The sequence below is a fragment of the Dipodomys merriami genome, unplaced genomic scaffold (genome assembly GCF_024711535.1).
Source record: "Dipodomys merriami isolate MVZ:Mamm:240054 unplaced genomic scaffold, mDipMer1.0.p SCAF_98, whole genome shotgun sequence".
Lineage (NCBI taxonomy): Eukaryota > Metazoa > Chordata > Mammalia > Rodentia > Heteromyidae > Dipodomys > Dipodomys merriami.
In genome coordinates this window covers 3135905-3145159 of record NW_027206601.1, presented here as the reverse complement: position 1 = coordinate 3145159, position 9255 = coordinate 3135905, and the positions used below count along the sequence as shown (strand labels likewise).

Sequence of the window (9255 nt, the reverse complement as noted above, 5' to 3'; positions counted from 1 at the left end):
TACAGGGAGAAGCTTATCTGGCTGCCACGTCTGAATGTTTGCAACCACGGCAGAGACCTGGAGGTGCAATTGTGCAGCAATGCAAACTGAGTAACCTTGCCAAACTTCACGGGTGTAGAAGAAACCATGGAGGATTTACAAGGAGATGTTAACTCAGAACACCTGGAGGCCTACCGGCAGCAAGAATCTGGAATTCTTCCTAAGAAGCCTTGAAGATATTGAAACACTCTTATGTTGCAATAACTCAGAACCTCATTCTGAGTGTTTCCGGCACTGGTCATTCGTCTGAACCCAACCGTGGACTAATTAGAGCCTGATATATCCAGTGCCTGCGATAGCAATGTATGGCCACTGGTCTCGTCCCAAACATCTTACTCTTCACGGTGAAGAGAGTGTAGTCGTAAAAGGTCTACTCAGTAACACTCAGGTAGGAAGAACCAGAAGCATATATTCCCAGTCAGCTGTCAGCACGCTAGGGGGACAAGCACAAATGGCTGCCACTTCTGAGTGCTTGCAACCACTGCAGAGCTCTGCAGGTGCAATAGTGCAGGAATGCAAGCTGAGTAAAATTGCCAACTTCAGGCGTGTAGAAGAAACCATGGAGGCTTTACAAGGAGATATGAACCTGGAACACCTGGCGGCCTGCCAGCTTCCAGAGTCTGTAATTCATCCTAAGAACTCAGAACCTGATTCTGCATGTTACAGGCAGAGGTCATTTGGCTGAACACAACGGCGGACTACTAAGAGCCTGATATATCCAGTGCCATCCCTAACAATGGATGAACGTTGGTCCTGTCCGAAACAACGGAGATCTGGTTCTCAAAACTTTTACAGAGTTCCATAAGTAGAGGTTCTACATACTCCTCAGGTTGAGTAGAGTGTAGCCGTAAAAGCTGGCATCAGTAGCAATCAGGTGAGAAAAACGGAAAGCACATATTCCTAGTCAGTTGGCAGTGTTCTACGGGGACAAGCATATCTGGCAGCCACATCTGAATGTTTGCAACTGCGGCAGAGCTCTGTAGGTGGGGTTGTGCAGGAACGCAAACTAAGTAAAATTGCCAAACTTCAGGCATGTAAAAGAAACTACGGAGGATTTTCAAGGAGATGTTAACCAGAAACATCAGGAGGCCTACCAGCAGCAAGATTCTGGAATTCTTCCTAAGAAGCCTTGAAAGTAGTGAAACGCTCTTAGGATGCAATAACTCAACTTCATTCTGAGTGTTCCTGGCAGAGGTCATTCGGTTGAACACAACCGTGGACTAATTAGAGCCTGATATATCCTGTGCAGTCCATAGTAATGGATGGACAGTGGCTGCATCCCAAACAATTGATGTCTGCTTCTCAAAACTCCCACCTAGTGTCATAAGTAGAGGTTCAACTTACTCCTCAGGGTGAAGAGAGTGTAGTCATAAAAGCCATAATCAGTAACACTCAGGTGGGAATAAAGGGAAGCAGATATTCCCAGTCAGATGGCAGCATCCTAGGGGGAGAAACAAAATGGCTGCTACTTCTGAGTGCTTGCAACCACAGCCGAGCTATACAGGCACAATTGACCAGTATGCAAACTATGGAACATTGCCATACTTCAGGCGTGTAGAAGGACCCACAGAGCATTTACAAGGAGATTGTAACCTGGAACACCTGGAGGCCTGCCTGCAGTAAGATTTTGGAATTCTTCCTAAGAAGCTTGGAAAGTAGTGAAACGCTCTTATGTGGCAACAACTCAGAACCTCATTCTGAGTTTTCCCAGCAGAAATCATTCGGCTGAACACAAAGTGGACTAATTACAACCTGATATATTCAGTGCCGTCCATAGGAATGCATGGAGAGTGGTCGGGTCCTCTCATCTGTGGTCTGCCTCTCAAAACTTCAACACAGTGTCATAAGTAGAGATTCAACTTACTCCTCAGGGTGAAGAGAGTGTAGTCGTGAATGCTCTAATCAGTAACACTCAGGTGGGAAAAACCGGAAGCAGATATTCCCAGTCAGGTGCCAGCACCCTAGGGGAACAAGCACAAATGGCTGCCACTTCTGAGTGCTTGCAACAACTGCAGAGCTCTGCAGGCGCAATTGTGCAGCACTGCAAACTGAGTAACATTGCCAAACTTGAGGCGTGTAAAAGAAACCACAGAGGATTTACAAGGAGATATGCACCCGGAACACCTGGCGGCCTGGGGCTGCAAGAATCTGGAATTCATCCTAAGAAGACTTGAAAGTAGTGAAACGCTGTTCTGTTGCAATAACGCAGAACCTCATTCTGGATGTTCCCGGCAGATGTCATTCCGCTGAACACAACCGTGGAATACTTATAGCCTGATATATCCAGTGCCATCCCTAGCAATGAATGGACGTTGGTCGTGTCCCAAACAACTGACGTCTGGTTCTCAAAACTTTTACAGAGTGCCAAAAGAAGAGGTTCAACTTACTCCTCAGGTTGAGTAGTAGCCATAAAAGCTGTAATCAGTAGCACTCAGGTAAGAAGAATGGGAAGCAGATCTTCCCAGTCAGCTGGCAATGTCTTACGGGGACAAGCAAATCTGGCTGCCATGTTTGAATGTTTGCAACCATGGCAGAGCTCTGCAGGCCCAATGTGCAGCAATCCAAACTGGGTAACCTTGACAAACTTCATGGGTGTAGAAGAAACCACGGAGGATTTACAAGGAGATCTTAACCCGGAGCACCTTGAGGCCTGCCGGCAGCAAGATTCTGGAATTCTTCCTAAGAAGCCTTGAAAGTAGTGTAATGATCCTATGTTGCAATAACTCAGAACCTCATTCTCAGTGTTCCCAGCACAGGTCATTCGGCTAAACACAGCTGTGGACTAATTAGAGCCTGATATATCCAGTGCCACCTATAGTCATGGATGGACAGTGGTCGCATCACAAACAACTGAGGTCTGCTTCACAAAACTTCAACACAGTGTAATAAGTAGAGAATCAACTTAATGCTCAGGGTGAAGAGAGTGTAGTCGTAAAAGCTCTAATCATGAGTTCGATCGGTAGGGGGAGAGGAGAGCAGATCGCAGAGAGCTCTGAGCAGCCCCACCGCCACTGCCGGCGTAGTCACAATCACACCCGGCAGGAGCCACTGCAGCAGCCAGCCCCTGTCACCATCACTGCAACTATGAGCAGCTTGGCCGAAACCCAGCATCCGCCTGTTGCCCTCTCCCCCGCCTCCTCCGCCCTCAGCACTGCCCTCACCAAGCCCAGCACCAAGGGCAGCGGCTCAGGGAGCGGTGGCCAGGGCAGCCTCACATCAGTGGCGCCTGCCGGCGGGGACAAGAAGGTCATCACAACGAAGGATTTTGGAACAGTAAAATGGTTCAATGTAAGGAACGGGTATGGTTTTATCAACAGGAATGAAACCAAGGAAGATGTATTTGTACACCAGACTGCCATAAAGAAGAATAACCCCAGGAAGTACCTTTTCAGTGTAGGAGATGGAGAGACTGTGGAGTTTGATGTTGTTGAAGGAGAAAAGGGTGTGGAGGCAGCAAATGTTACAGGTCCTGGTGGAGTTCCAGTTCAAGGCAGTAAATATGCAGCAGATCATAACCATTATAGACGCTATCCACGTCGTAGGGGTCCTCCACGCAATTACCAGCAGAATTAACAGAATAGTGAGAGTGGGGAAAAGAATGAGGGATCGAAGAGTGCTCCTGAAGGCCAGGCCGAACAACACTGGCCCTACCCCAGATGAAGGTTCCCACCTTACTACATGCAGAGACCCTATGGGCGTCAACCACATTGTTCCAACCCCCCTGTGCAGGGAGAAGTGATGGAGGGTGCTGACAACCAGGGTGCAGGAGAACAAGGTAGACCAGTGAGACAGAATATGTATCGGGGTTATAGACCATGATTCTGCAGAGGCCCTCATCACCAAAGACAGCCTAGAGATGATGGTAATGAAGAAGATAAGGAAAATCAAGGAGATGAGACCCAAGGTCAGCAGCCACCTCAACGTCGGTACTGCCGCAATTTCAATTACCGACACAGACGCCCGAGAACCCTAAACCACAAGATGGCAAAGAGACAAAAGCAGCCGATCCACCAGCTGAGAATTGGTCCGCTCCCGAGGCTGAGCAGGGCGGGGCTGAGTAAATGCCCGTTTACCATTTTTACCATCAATCCAGTTTAGTCATCCAACAAGAAGAAATGAATATGAAATTCCAGCAATAAGAAATGAACAAAAGATTGGAGCTGAAGACCTTCAGTGCTTGCATTTTACCCGTTGACCAGATAAATAGAACTATCTGCATTATCTATGCAGCATGGGGTTTTTATTATTTTTATCTAAAGACGTCTCTTTTTGGTAATGGCAAACATGTTTTTTTTTTTAAACCTGGTTTTTCTCAATACACCTGTAAATGTTTTTAAATTGTGTCATATCTGGTCAAGTTGAGATTTTTTTTTTTTGGGTCCAGTCGTGGGCCTGAACTCTGGGTGGGCCTGGGCGCTGTCCCTCAGCTCTTCAGCTCAAGGCTAGCACTCTACCATTTGAGCCACAGTGCCACTTCCGGCTTTTTTCTTTTTGCTTATGTGGTGCTGAGGAATCGAACCCAGGGCCTCATGCATGCAAGGCAAGCGCTCTACCACTGAGCCACCTTCCCAGCCCATCAAGTTGAGATTTTTAAGAACTTCATTTTTAACTTTTAATAAAAGTTTTCAACTTGATTTTTTCAAAAAAGGCAACAAACTGAAAGCACCTGTTAATAAATGTCTTAAAAAAAAGTTCTAATCAGTAAGACGCAGGTGGGAAGAACGGGAAGCAGGTATTCTGAGTCAGCTGGCAGCATCCTAGGGAGACAAGCTCAAATGGCTGCCAGTCTGAGTGCTTGCAACAACTGCAGAACACTGCAGGCGCAATTGTGCAGTGAGGCAATCTGAGTAACTTTGACAAACTTCAGGCGTGTAGAATAAACCACTGAGGATTCACAAAGAGATATGAACCCGGAACACCTGCCGGCCTGCCGGATGCCAGAATCTGGAATTCGTCTTAAGAAGACTTGAAAGTATTGAAACGATGCTCTGTTGCAATAACTCAGAACCTGATTCTTCATGTTCCTGGCAGAGGTCATTCAGCTGAACACAACCGTGGACTACTTACAGCCTGATATATCCAGTGCCAACCCTAGAAATGGATGGATGTTGGTGGCGTCTAAAACAACTGAGATTTGGATCTGAAAACTTTAACATAGTGCCATAAGTAGAGGTTCAACTTACTCCCCAGGTTGAGTAGAGTGTAGCCGTAAAAGCTGTAATCAGTAGCACTCATGTAAGAAGAATGGGAAGCAGATATTCCCAGTAAGCTGGCAGTGTCCCACAGGGAGAAGCATATCTGGCTGCCACATCTGAATGTTTGCAACCGCGGCAGAGCCCTGCAGGTGCAATTGTGCAGCAACGCAAACTGCATAACCTTGCCAAACGTCATGGGTGTAGAAAAAACCACCGAAGATTTACAAGGAGATGTTAACCCAGAACACCTGGAGGCCTACTGGCAGCAAGAATCTGGAATTCTTCCTCAGAAGCTTTGAAAATTGTGAAATGCTCTTATGTTCCAATAACTCAGAACCTCAGTCTGAGTGTTCCCGGCAGAGATCATTCAGCTAAACACAGTCGTGGACTAATTAGAGCCTGATATATGCAGTGCCATCCATATTCATGGATGTACAGTGGTCGCTTCCCATACAACTGAGGTCTGCATCTCAAAATTTCAACACAGGGTCATAAGTAGAGGTGCAACTTACTCCACAGGGTGAAGAGAGTGTAGTAGTGTAGTTGTAAAAGCTCTAATCAGTAACACTCAAGTGGGAAGAAAGGGAAGCAGATATGCCCAGTCAGCTGGCAGCATCCTAGGGAAACAAGCACACATAGCTGCCTCTTCTGAGTGCTTGCAACCACTGCAGACATCTGCAGGTGCAATTATGCCATAATGCAAACTGAGTAACGTAGCCAAACTTCAGGCATGTAGATGAAACCGCTGAGGACTTACAAGGAGATATGAACCTGGAACACCTGGTGGCCTGCTGGCTGCCAGAATATGGAATTCTTCCTAAGAAGACTTGAAAGTACTGAAACGCTATTCTGTTGCAATAATTCAGAATCTGATTCTGCATGTTCCCGGCAGAGGTCATTCGGCTGAACAAAATGTGTACTACTTAGAGCCTGCTATATCCAGTGCCATCCCTAGCAATGGATGGACGTTGGTCCCATCTCAAACAACGGAGGTCAGGTTCTCAAAACTTTAACAGAGTGCCATGAGTAGAGTTTGAACTTACTCCTCAGGCTGAGTAGAGTGTAGCCATAAAAGCTGTAATCAGCAGCACTCAGGTGAGAAGAACGGGAAGCAGATATTCCCAATCAGCTGGCAGGGTCTTACCGGGACAAACATATCTGGCTGCCTTATCTGAATGTTTGCAACTGCAGCAGAGCTCTGCAGGCGCAATTGTGCAACAATCCAAACTGGATAACCTTGACAAACTTCACGGGTGTAGAAGAAACCATGGATGACATAAAAGGAGATCTTAACCCAGAGCACCTTGAGGCTTGCCGGCATTAAGATTCTGGGATTCTACCTAAGAAGCCTTTAAAGAAGTTAAACACTCTTATGTTGCAATAACTCACAACTCATTCCCAATCTTCCCAGCAGAGGTCATTCAGCTAAACACAGCCGTGGACTAATTAGAGCCTGGTATATCCAGTGTCGTCCATAGTCATGGATGGACAGTGGTCGGGTCTCAAACAACTGAGGTCTGCTTTTCAAAACTTCAACACAGTGTCATAAATAGAGCTTCAACTTACTCCTCAGGGTGAAGAGAGTGTAGTCATAAAAGCTCTAATCAGTAACACTCAGGTGGAAAGCATGGGAAGTAGATATTCCCAGTCACCTAGCAGCATCCTAGGGGGACAAGCACTAATGGCTGCCACTTCTGAGTGTTTGCAACCACTGCAGAGCTCTGCAGACGCAATTGTGCAGTGAGGCAATCTGAGTAACTTCGCCAAACTACAGGCATGTAGAAAAAACCACTGAGGATTTACATGGAGATATGAACCTGGAACACCTGGTGGCCTCCTGGATGCCAGAATCTGGAATACGTCTTAAGAAGACTTGAAAGTATTGAAACACTGCTCTGTTGCAATAACTCAGAAACTGATTCTCCATGTTCCCGGAAGAGGTCATTCAGTTGAGCACAACTGTGAACTACTTACAGCCTAATATATCCAGTGCCATCCCTAGAAATGGATGGACGTTGGTCCCGTGCTAAACAGGTCTGGATCTGAAAACTTTAACAGAGTGCCATAAGTAGAGATTTAACTTACTCCTCAGGTTGAGTAGAGTGTAGCCGTAAAAGCTGTAATCAGTAGCACTCAGAAAAGAACGGGAAGCAGATCTTCCCAGTCAGCTGGCAGTGTCTTACGGGCACAAACTTATCTGGCTACCCTGTTTGCAACAGGAGCAGAGCTCTGCAGGTGCAATTGTGCAGCAATCCAAACTGGATAACCTTGACAAACTTCACGCATGTAGAAGAAACCACGGATGATTTAAAAGGAGATTTTATCCCAGAGCAACTTGAGGCCTGCCGGCATTAAGATTCTGGGATTCTTCCTAAGAAGCCTTTAAAGTAGTTAAACACTGTTATGTTGCGATAACTCAGAACTCATTCTCAGTGTTCCCAGCAGAAGTCATTCGGCTAAACACAGCCGTGGACTAATTACAGCCTTATATATCCAGTGCTCTCCATAGTCATGGATGGATAGTGGCCACGTCCCAAACAATTGAGGTCTGCTTCACAAAACTTCAACAAAGTGTCATAAGTAGAGTTTAACTTACTCCTCAGGGTGAAGAGAGTGTAGTCGTAAAAGCTCTAATCAGTAACACTTTGGTGGAAAGAATGGGTAGCAGATATTCCCAGTCAGCTGGCAGCATCCTAGGGGGACAAGCACAAATGGCTGCGACTTCTGAGTGCTTGCAAGCACTTCAGAGCTCTGCAGGTGCAATTTTGCAGAGAGGCAAACTGAGTAACATTGCCAAACTTCAGTCCTGTAGAAGAAACCACTGAGGATTTACAAGGAGATGTTAACCTGGGACACCTGGAGTCCTGCTGGCAACAAGATTCTGGAATTCTTCCTTAGAAACCTTGAAACCAGTGAAACCCTGTTCTGTCACAATAACTCAGAACCTCATTCTGAGTGTTCCCGGCAGAAGACATTCGGCTGAACACAATCGTGGCATAATTAAAGCCTGATATATCCAGTACCACCAATAGAAATGGATTGACAGTGGTCACATCCCCAACAACAGATATGCTTCTCAAAACTTCAACAGAGTGCATTAGTAGAGGTTCAACTTACTCCTCAGGTTGAGTAGAGTGTAGGTGTCAAAGCGTAATCAGTAGCACTCAGGTGAGAAGAATGAGAAGCAGATATTCCCAATCAGCTGGCGGTGTCCTATGAGGACCAGCATATCTGGCTGCCACATCTGAATGTTTGCAACCACGGCAGAGCTCTGCAGACGCAACTGTGCAGCAATGCAAACTGTGTAACCTTGCCAAATTTCATGGGTGTAGAAAAAACCACAGAGGATTTACAAGTAGATGTTAACCCGAAACACCTGGAGCCCTTGCAGCAGGAATATTCTGGAATTCTTCCTAAGAAGCCTTGAAAGTAGTGAAATGTGCTTCTGTTGCAATAACTCAGAACCTCATTCTGAGTGTTCCCGGCAGTGGTCATTCTGCTGAACCCAACCGTGGACTAATTAGAACCTGATATATCCAGTGCCGGCCATAGCAATGGATGGACAGTGGTCCCGTCCCAAACATCTTACTCCTCAGTGTGAAGACAGTGTAGTCATAAAAGCTCTAATCAGTAACACTCAGGTGGGAAGAATGGGAAGCAGATATTCCCAGTCTGATGACAGCATCCTAGGGGGACAAGCACAAATGGCTGCCACTTCTGAGTGCTTGCAACCACAGCAGAGCTGTGCATGTGCAATTGTGCAGGAATGCAAGCTGAGTAACTTTCCCAAACTTCTGGTGCGTAGGAGAAACCAGGGAGGATTTACAAGGAGATATGAACCCGCAACACCTGGCGGCCTCCTGGCTGCAAGAATCTGGAATTCGTCCTAAGAAGACTTGAAAGTAGTGAAAGACTGTTCTGTTGCAGTAACTCAGAACCTGATTCTGCATGTTCCCAGCAGAGGTCATTTGGCTGAACACAACCGTGGTCTACTTAGAGCCTGATATATCCATTGCCATGC

General features: G+C 46.4%; 1 pseudogene across 1 annotated transcript; it reads left to right on the top strand.

Moving 5' to 3' along the window:
* Positions 1-3123: 3123 nt before the first annotated feature.
* On the top strand, positions 3124-4332 carry LOC138822061 (Y-box-binding protein 1 pseudogene; annotated as a pseudogene). Its single transcript, XR_011370308.1, has one exon. The product of XR_011370308.1 is annotated as a Y-box-binding protein 1 pseudogene (transcript).
* Positions 4333-9255: the final 4923 nt, after the last annotated feature.